Source organism: Spinacia oleracea, chromosome 5 (assembly GCF_020520425.1).
Source record: "Spinacia oleracea cultivar Varoflay chromosome 5, BTI_SOV_V1, whole genome shotgun sequence".
Taxonomy (NCBI): Eukaryota; Viridiplantae; Streptophyta; class Magnoliopsida; order Caryophyllales; family Amaranthaceae; genus Spinacia; species Spinacia oleracea.
The window spans coordinates 88213959-88222486 of record NC_079491.1 but is presented as its reverse complement, the minus strand read 5'-3'; the positions used below and the strand labels follow the sequence as shown (position 1 = coordinate 88222486).

Below are 8528 nucleotides of genomic sequence, written 5' to 3'. Positions count from 1 at the left end.
CACTCGTAGCCAAGTAACTTTACCAACCTGCAAAAATAAATAGAAAAGAGAAAAAAGAGACGAACTCCCAAAAATCAGATAAACTGAGTAATTCCAACTCCATCCCGTGAAATAAATAATTTTAGGTTTGAAAACGTTTTGAGTACCCCTAATAATTTTTATAATATATATAAAAATTACCTAAATGACATTTTATATAATCAGATAAACGTTTTGAGTGTCAATAATGTTTGAACATTTAGGTAAAATAAATTCGGGGTATTACATCTACTCCCCTTTAAAAACAAAGTTCGTCCTCTATTAGTGGGTCTTATGTTAAAGTGAAATCTAACTTTAAAGTTCGAGGACGAACTTTGTTTTTAAGGGGGAGTAGATGTAATACCCCGAATTTTTGGGCATTTCTAATAAATTATTTTGTTAACTTAAAATGATTTTACAATTTAAAATAAAGGTTTTATTGAGCTTTAACTAAAGGAAGTTATAAAATAAAAAAAAAATATATTTTCAGATTTATTTAATAAATTTCTAAAGTTAATTCTTCTTATTAAAGCCTACTCACCCTAAGTTATATATACTACCAAAAACCTAGAAAAAAAAATTGTGTTGTGTAAGTGGGATTAATGAAACCCTCGTTTCCCTAACTCTCCTCTGCCGTCATCACCATTTGACCATCATGAATCATCTTTCCCCATTGTTATGTGGAATAAACCCTCACCAGAAATCGCAGCCATCGTTACACCTTCAAATGGTATGAACAACGGTGTTTACAGTGAAGCCATTAGATATTCAGCCAACCATTGTACCTGATAAGTCTATCGGCGATTACCATTACTCTACTTAATTGTGTTGCTTAACTGATGTGGGTTGTCAAACCACCTTTTCCTCCTTCATCTCGCCTTATAATGCTTCGTGAATAGAGTATGTTCACTTTCCCTCTTTTGATTTAAAAGTGATATTAAAAAAGAGTTTTGACTGTAATTTATATTTACCAATTACTATACTAGTTTTGGAGGAATTAGTTTTGATTTCTGGTTTGTTTTAATTTATTAATAAGTGAAGAAACCGATTTCCCATTTCGTTTGTTAAACAAAAACAAACATAAAAGGTTGACCTTTACAAGTTAATGTCACGATTTGATAGAATTTTATGTCGGGTTAGATGAGTTTCTGTCACTAACATTGATGCTTAGTAGGGTAATTTAAAACCATTTTTTTAGGTTTGCTCGTAGTGGGAGAACAAGTAACTCGTCGTAACAGTTTTGGGATTTTATCGAACTCAAGGTAATTTTCAATGTCCATCATCTTTAGGTCCCGTTAGGACAAATATTTTCAACGTATCTATGTGTTATTATGTGTTAGCGAGATTAGGTGTTGTATATGGGTTATGTGATTTGAATTCGTGGGCATGTATAATGAGTGTTATTATGAAAATTATATTCGTATTACTATTATTATTTTACGAAATCAGCTACTTGGGGTATATTGTTCTACTAAGCGGAGTATCACGTCTAGTAGAGTGGACATGCGTTGGATATGGTTAAAAAAAAAGGATATGATTATGAAATATAGGGTGTAGACCCTCCTGATTTGAGTTGTATAATAATAGACTACAGTGATGTTATTATTGATGCATTATTTGCGTAACTACGATTCTGGTTGTGTGTCTATTTGTTCCATATGCTCAGGTCGTATTAAAACAACAATAACGTAAAGTGTAATCTCCGAGGGAAAATTCCGTAAGGGTTAGGAACAAGTTGCCCTACTAGATGTTGTTCTATCGGTGCACCATAGTGGAGACCCGGTAACCTTCTAGTAGGTTTCTATTATTCTGTATTAAACTTTCTGCTTAGTCTTCCTCCTAATTCTATTGGTGCGCGGTCGCGGAGACCCATAGTTAATTCGTGAGGGGTGTGCACACTAGGGACATTCTGTACTCATCTTACTTGGCCATTCTCAAGGGTTACGCGCGACCCTTAGCGTTCTCTTTCCCTCACTTAATTAATATTGATCTTATGTGATAAGTATAATGATGGATTATTAAATTGGAACTTGTTGTTAACTACTTATTTTATATACTCAAAACGTTTTCAAACCTAATTATTTATTTTACGGGATGGAGTTGAAATTAATCAGTTTATCTGATTTTTGGGAGTTCGTCTCTTTTGTCTCTTTTCTATTTATTTTTGCAGGTTGGTAAAGTTACTTGGCTACGAGTGAGGAGACGCTTAGAATAACCACCTAATCAAGAGACAGTTTCTATTCCAGTTTAAGTTGAACTTTGTTATTTAGTTGTATGAGAATTGGTTGTATTATTTTTATGTGCCACCTTTAGACCACTTAGTTAATTTTGACTTTAATGGTTTTAAATTGTTCTGTTGCTTTGCATTTATTTTCTATGGAGAATAAATGTAGCAGGGACACTCCCAAAGTTTGAACGATTGTTTTATGAAATAAAAACAGGGTTTTTGATTATATAAAAGGTCCAAATTTTGGGGTGTTACAAATTGGGCACACCATGATCAGTTGGTAACATCAACCAATATAGAGCATGCAATCAACACACTGATGGCTACAGAGGAGGGATAGAATATGAGGAAGGATAGAATTAAGTCTTTCAAGAGTTTCATTTTTGGTTTTATCTCTTCTATAAACTTACAATATTCAGGAATCTCAACTAATGCGAGGGTCATTATAGCTTCAGCAGTAATAGCAATAATAGGAATTGCAGAGAAACGGAGGAGTAGCACATTAGCACAAACACTACTCATCTCAAAAAGTCCATCCAGTTATATACTGTATTTACTTTAATCTAAACAACGTAATGGGTATAAAAGATAAATGATACCTGGTCAGGAACTCATAGAACACTTTTTTCTAAAATCTCGATCATATAACGGCACACATAGTATTCGGAGTCAATGTTGTTTTGACGTTGATGAGGACACTACAAAATAAGGAATAAAACAAATACAATAATTGATAGGGTGTTTTTTTGTCGTTGAATAGAAATACACCAAACCAAACAAAATTTATAAAATCAATAAACCTAACCGACTATATGGACTATAGCACCAAGTATAGGGATCGTCCCATAGAAACAGTGGTTATCGAGTTGAGATATTAAGCTAGTTCGAACAAGAATTGGTTTGAATTATCACTAAGAAACTAAAACTAACAATTAGGCGAAATTGAATCAAGATAGGGAAACGTTAGGGAGTCGGGGATAGGCTAGGGAAATCGGGGGAAACGAACTAAACTATCTAGAAATGATGATCATGCAAGGACTTGACAAATAGGCAAATAGCATCAAATGACGAACCCGCCACCTCTCGGATGGGGTACGCTAAGCGTCTAATCTACGGAAGAGCTGTCGCTTAATCCTAGACTAAACAAACTTGCATATAATAGGCACAACTATTTGCTTACACAAGATAGGATCACAATCTCTTGCCAAACCTAACCTATGCTTCCAATTAAATCCCAATCGAATAGCATTTGGAACTACCACTCAATTAGGCATGGATATCCTATCACCAAATCATATATAATCACATTAATCAATCAACAACCAATCATCAATTTCCCCTAATTAAGCCCCTAGATTCTCCCCTTTTTCTAACCTAATTCTACCCACTAATCATTCTAAAAATTAAGAAATCCATTAATTCTAGGCTAGCAAGCATGAAATTGAAAGATTAGAAAAAGAGAATCAAGGAGTAGAACAACCAATTGAACAATCAACTAGGAAATTAAGAATGAAAGCAACTAAGTCAAGGCAAAGAAGAATTCAAGAATTAAAGGAATTAAAGAACAATCAACTATCATAACAAGAGGAAGAAGTAAGAAATTGAATTGAATTGCAAGAAATTAGAAGAAGAGTTTAAGAAATTACAACTTGATGCTTCAATGGAGGAGAGTTTCTCTCTCTAGAAATTGCTGAAAATCTATTTTGGGATTCTAAAATGTTAAACTAAAATTATACAATAAAATAAAATAAAATAAAACTATTTATAAGTTTCCCCAAATAGAAGCCGAAATTCGAAAATATGTAGCCCGCGCTGCCATTCGGTCGCACATACCCTCTGTGCGTCTGTGCGACCGAACATAAGAGACCCATTCGAGCAAACATTAATCTCTGTGCGAGCAAACGCAGCGAAGAACAATTCCTTCGTCATGTGCGACCGAACAAGAAAGCATGTTCGGTCGAATAGTGTTTTCTTGGCCTTTGTCTCCTTTGAGCTTTGATTTGGTCGAACAGAAAAACCTGTGTGGGTGCACAAACTCTTGTGCGGTGGAACCAAAACCTGTGCGGTCGTTAACCAATTTTGGGGCATTCTGTCTCCAAAAATCCATTTTGTGCGACCGAACAAGAAGGAACGTTCAGTCGCACAAAACTGCAGATTCCTTGATGCCATCAGCCCTCCTCTATTCGGGCGCACAAGTAACAACTCGATCGCACAAGCCCTGTTTCAGCTCAATTCTACTTGTTTTCCATCACTTTTCATCATAATCACCTATAAAGCACAAGATGGAAAGAAACTTATAAAAATCACACAAAAAACTATAAAAACTATAAAAAGACATAACAAACTAACATGAAATCCTATCCTAGGAGCGACATAAAACTTCCCCAAGCTAAGCATTTGCTAGTCTCTAGCAAACTAAACTCAATTAGGGAAGAATGAGCAACTACTGAAATTCCAAAAATCTACAAAAACCAAAACATAGCAAATCTAATCAAGGCAAGACCTAAAGAGAAATAAACAAAGAAAAGAAAGAAAGAAAAGAAAAAGAAAATAAATAGTAAATAAAAGAAAAGAAAGTAAAATTAAACTACAAAATCCAAGATAGGGGCCTTTATTATGGAACGAGTATAAAAGAAAACTAATATTACCAATCAAATAAATAAATACACGCTAACTAATGTCCTAAATCGAGTGAAAGATTCAAGCGTCAAGCAAAGCGAACTAAGGGCAAGCACTAATCAATTCCCCTTTAACCGAGCATACCACGTCAAATCTCTAGATCCTTTCCACCCTTGAGAATAGCGTCTCGAGACACCGCGAAGGCACCGGAGAAAACAAGATAGGCTACCCAACATCTTAGCATGACAATCCCATTCCATAAACTTGACCAAATCCTCCCTCCACCGACAATGACTCAACTCAAAAGGGTCAAGAGGACTTTTTAGGGTGTAACGTAGGCTAGGGGTAGGGTGTGGAACAAATTTGGTAATTGGTGCTTATACCAAAAGTGAAGCGCAATGAAAGAACTCAACTCAAGCAAATCGAACCAAAAACAAACTCATACCACTTATTTGGGGTACCCCCAAGCTTATTCAACAACAATTCTAAACTACAACTCTTTTTGCACTTTTCTTGATTTGTTTTTTTTTTTTTTTTTGTGTTTCAATTGAAACTTTTCTTAACGCCTTGTTTTTCTCTATTTTTGGCTTTTTTAAAACTTTACTCTCTTTTTGATATTGCATCATTTATTCACTATATACAACATACTTCCCAAACTTTGCCATTCATACCAATAACAATCATTCCTCAACTTTGCATATTCATTCAAAACCAACAAGCATCATAACTCAAAGCTTCACTATCACTTCCAAGGGTGAAAATAAAACAAAGACTATTAGGCTTGTAATGTGCTCATAAGAAATGAAGTGGCAAGGCTCAAATGGCTAGCAAGGGGGCAAATGCAAACAAAAATATATGAGAAAAATATAAAATAAAGTCCTAAACTAAAAAGAAATATAGTCACCGAAAGAAATGCCTCTATCGTCCCCTAAAGTAGTTCGGTCGCGGTCTCGAGAAGGAGATAGTCAGATTCGGGAGATAAGAAAGTCAATGCCAAGGATCCATGCCACTCAATATATGTATATGTGTTTGGGCTAATTTGAACATGAACCTCAAATGGGAGCAAATGAAGGAAATAATGCCCTTGGTCCAAGTATGCATTTAATGTTAAGTCTAATAAATGCGGTTCAGTATTAATTAACAAGTTAATAATTTGGTGAGATCAAGTGAGCTGAATGCCTAGCTAGAGGCCGCTTCAGTTCAAGTGGAATTAATGATATTAATCCACAGCTTACTCTTGACTGAACCCGTAGGGTCACACAAATAGTACGTAAACGGATCAAGTATTTAATGGCATTAAATACTCCATCTATGGATATTCGGAATCGACGGATCTTGGTTTCAGTGGGAGCTGAGATCGTCAAAGGCAAGAAATGAATACTCCGGAAACGATGATATTGCCGGAAACGGAAATATGGATCGTATCGGAAATATAAATATTATCCAAGTCGTAGATGTTGCCGGAAACGGAAACATGGTACGCATCGGAAAATATTATCGGAAATGGAAATATTGCCGGAATCTGAAATATTGTCGGAAACGGAAATATTGTCGGAATCGGAAATATTATTGGAATCGGAAATTAATTCCGGAATCGGAAATGTTAAATATTGTTCGTATCGGAAATGAATTTCGGAATCGGGAAATTAATCGGAAGCGCATCGTACGAATTAGCATCGGACGAGACTTGCTAGACGAAGGCCCAACACGAAGCCAGACCCGCGTCCAGCAAGCAAAGCGCCCAACACAATACAACCAAGGCCACGCCAGGCCCACCGCAAGGCCAGGCCCAGCAAGGACAAGGCGCGCCCGCGCGGGTGGGCTGCGAGCTGCGCCTGCTCGTGTGGGCCGCAAGGCCTGCGCGGGCTGTGCGGTACGCTCGTGGTCGTGCAACGTTTGTGTTCGATACGAATCCTAAAGCTGATGGAATTCGTTTATTGATTAAATCCTAATCCTAATAAATATAGAATTAGTTTAAAAGAGTTTTAATGAAATTCTAATTAAACTAATTAGTATTCTAATAGGATTCTAAATCCCTTTCCATGGCCTCTATAAATATGTGGCCTAGGTTCACAATTTAGGAACGAGAATTCAAGTATTCAAAGGTAAGATTTTCAAGCAAAAATCAGCTAAACACTTGCCCCTATTAGCCGAAAATTCTAAGTACCTTAAGGACGATTCTAGTTGGTCAATTTTGAGGCGGATCCGGACGTGCTGTGGACTTTCTACGGAGGGACGGCACTTGGAGTCCTAAAGACTTGTTCTTGTTCGGTTCGGGTGCAGCTAGGGAGGGCACGCTACAAAGTGTATGCATCCTAGACTAATTATATGATTATGTGCGATTAATATGATTCCTGGCATTAAGGTTTTTCCGCATGATTTATGTTGTTCATATGTATCATACTCCCTCCGTCCCGGAATACTCGACCCGGTTTGACCGGCACAGAGTTTAAGGGACTTGAATTGACTTATTTAATTTAATAGGTAATAGTTGATAGTGGGGTATTATTTTAATGTAGTTAGTGGGAGATGGGTTAAGAGATGGGGTTGGGGGAGAGTAGGGGTTGAATTTTTAATTATTTTTTGTATGGAGTAGGGGGTAGGTGGGTTAATAGGGGTGGAGTGAGAAATAATATAATATTGTTAGAATATTTCCATTTTTAGAAACAGGTCAAGTATTAAGGGACGGCCCGATAAGGAAAACAGGTCAAGTATTCCGGGACGGAGGGAGTAACCTAACAGTGGTATCACGAGCCTCTTATTAATTGCATGATCTATAATTGCTTAAACATGGTTAAATTTTACAAATTTGCAAAGAATTAAAAAGGGGTGATTAACTTTCGTAATTGTTAATTAATTGCAAATTGCGTTTATTTAATTTTATGTACGCAGTTTTTCGACAGTTTCTTCATTACTCATCAAAATCGAGTGATTTTTGTGTCAATTCCGCATGTAAAAGGCATTCTAAAATTTTGACAAAAAAACTAATTTTCGGCCGAACCCAGAATTCCCAAATTCGAAGCCTAACTATGACTTTTTGGAGGTTTTAGTTTTTCGAACGCAAAAGTTTGTAAATTTAAGATGTTAAATTGAATATTTGCGATTCTTGTTGATAAATCTTGAATTTTTGATTGACCTACTGTATATGTTTAACAAATTTGAATGCCTAGACTTGTTAATTATACAACCTAATTTGTAATTATGATTAATTTGTTGAAATTCGAATAATTTAGAATTGATTTGATTTTCATAATTAATTAATGATTTAGTTAGGTACCCATGATTAAGAACCACCATAAAAAATTGTTAATTTATGATAAATTTCGAATTTTTATGACCTAGATTTGAATCCATGATAATCGGAAATCAATTGATTAATAAATTTTCGATTTTTCGCCCTAAAATTATGAAATTAATATGTTTTATTAATTTGTCATCAATTTTGAAATAAAAAGGTTTGATTTTTATGCAATTCGCTTATAAAAGTTGCACGCACAAAGCAATGGACGCTACGTGTTACCCTTAAGGGGTGTTGTATAATGCGGGCACGCGACCACGAGCAAGGGAGCTCGTCGCCCGTGCGGTACGAAAGCAGCGAGCAAAATAGCATGGCGCGCGCGCGAGGCATTGGAGCTGGCCGTGTGTGCTATGCGATGGGCAATGA

General features: G+C 36.0%; 1 long non-coding RNA gene across 1 annotated transcript; it reads left to right on the top strand.

Annotated features, from left to right (window-relative positions):
* Nucleotides 1-620: 620 nt before the first annotated feature.
* On the top strand, nucleotides 621-2455 carry LOC130461891 (uncharacterized). The gene is made up of 3 exons (XR_008921853.1): nucleotides 621-918; nucleotides 1217-1280; nucleotides 2189-2455. It is a non-coding gene; the product is annotated as an uncharacterized lncRNA (long non-coding RNA).
* Nucleotides 2456-8528: the final 6073 nt, after the last annotated feature.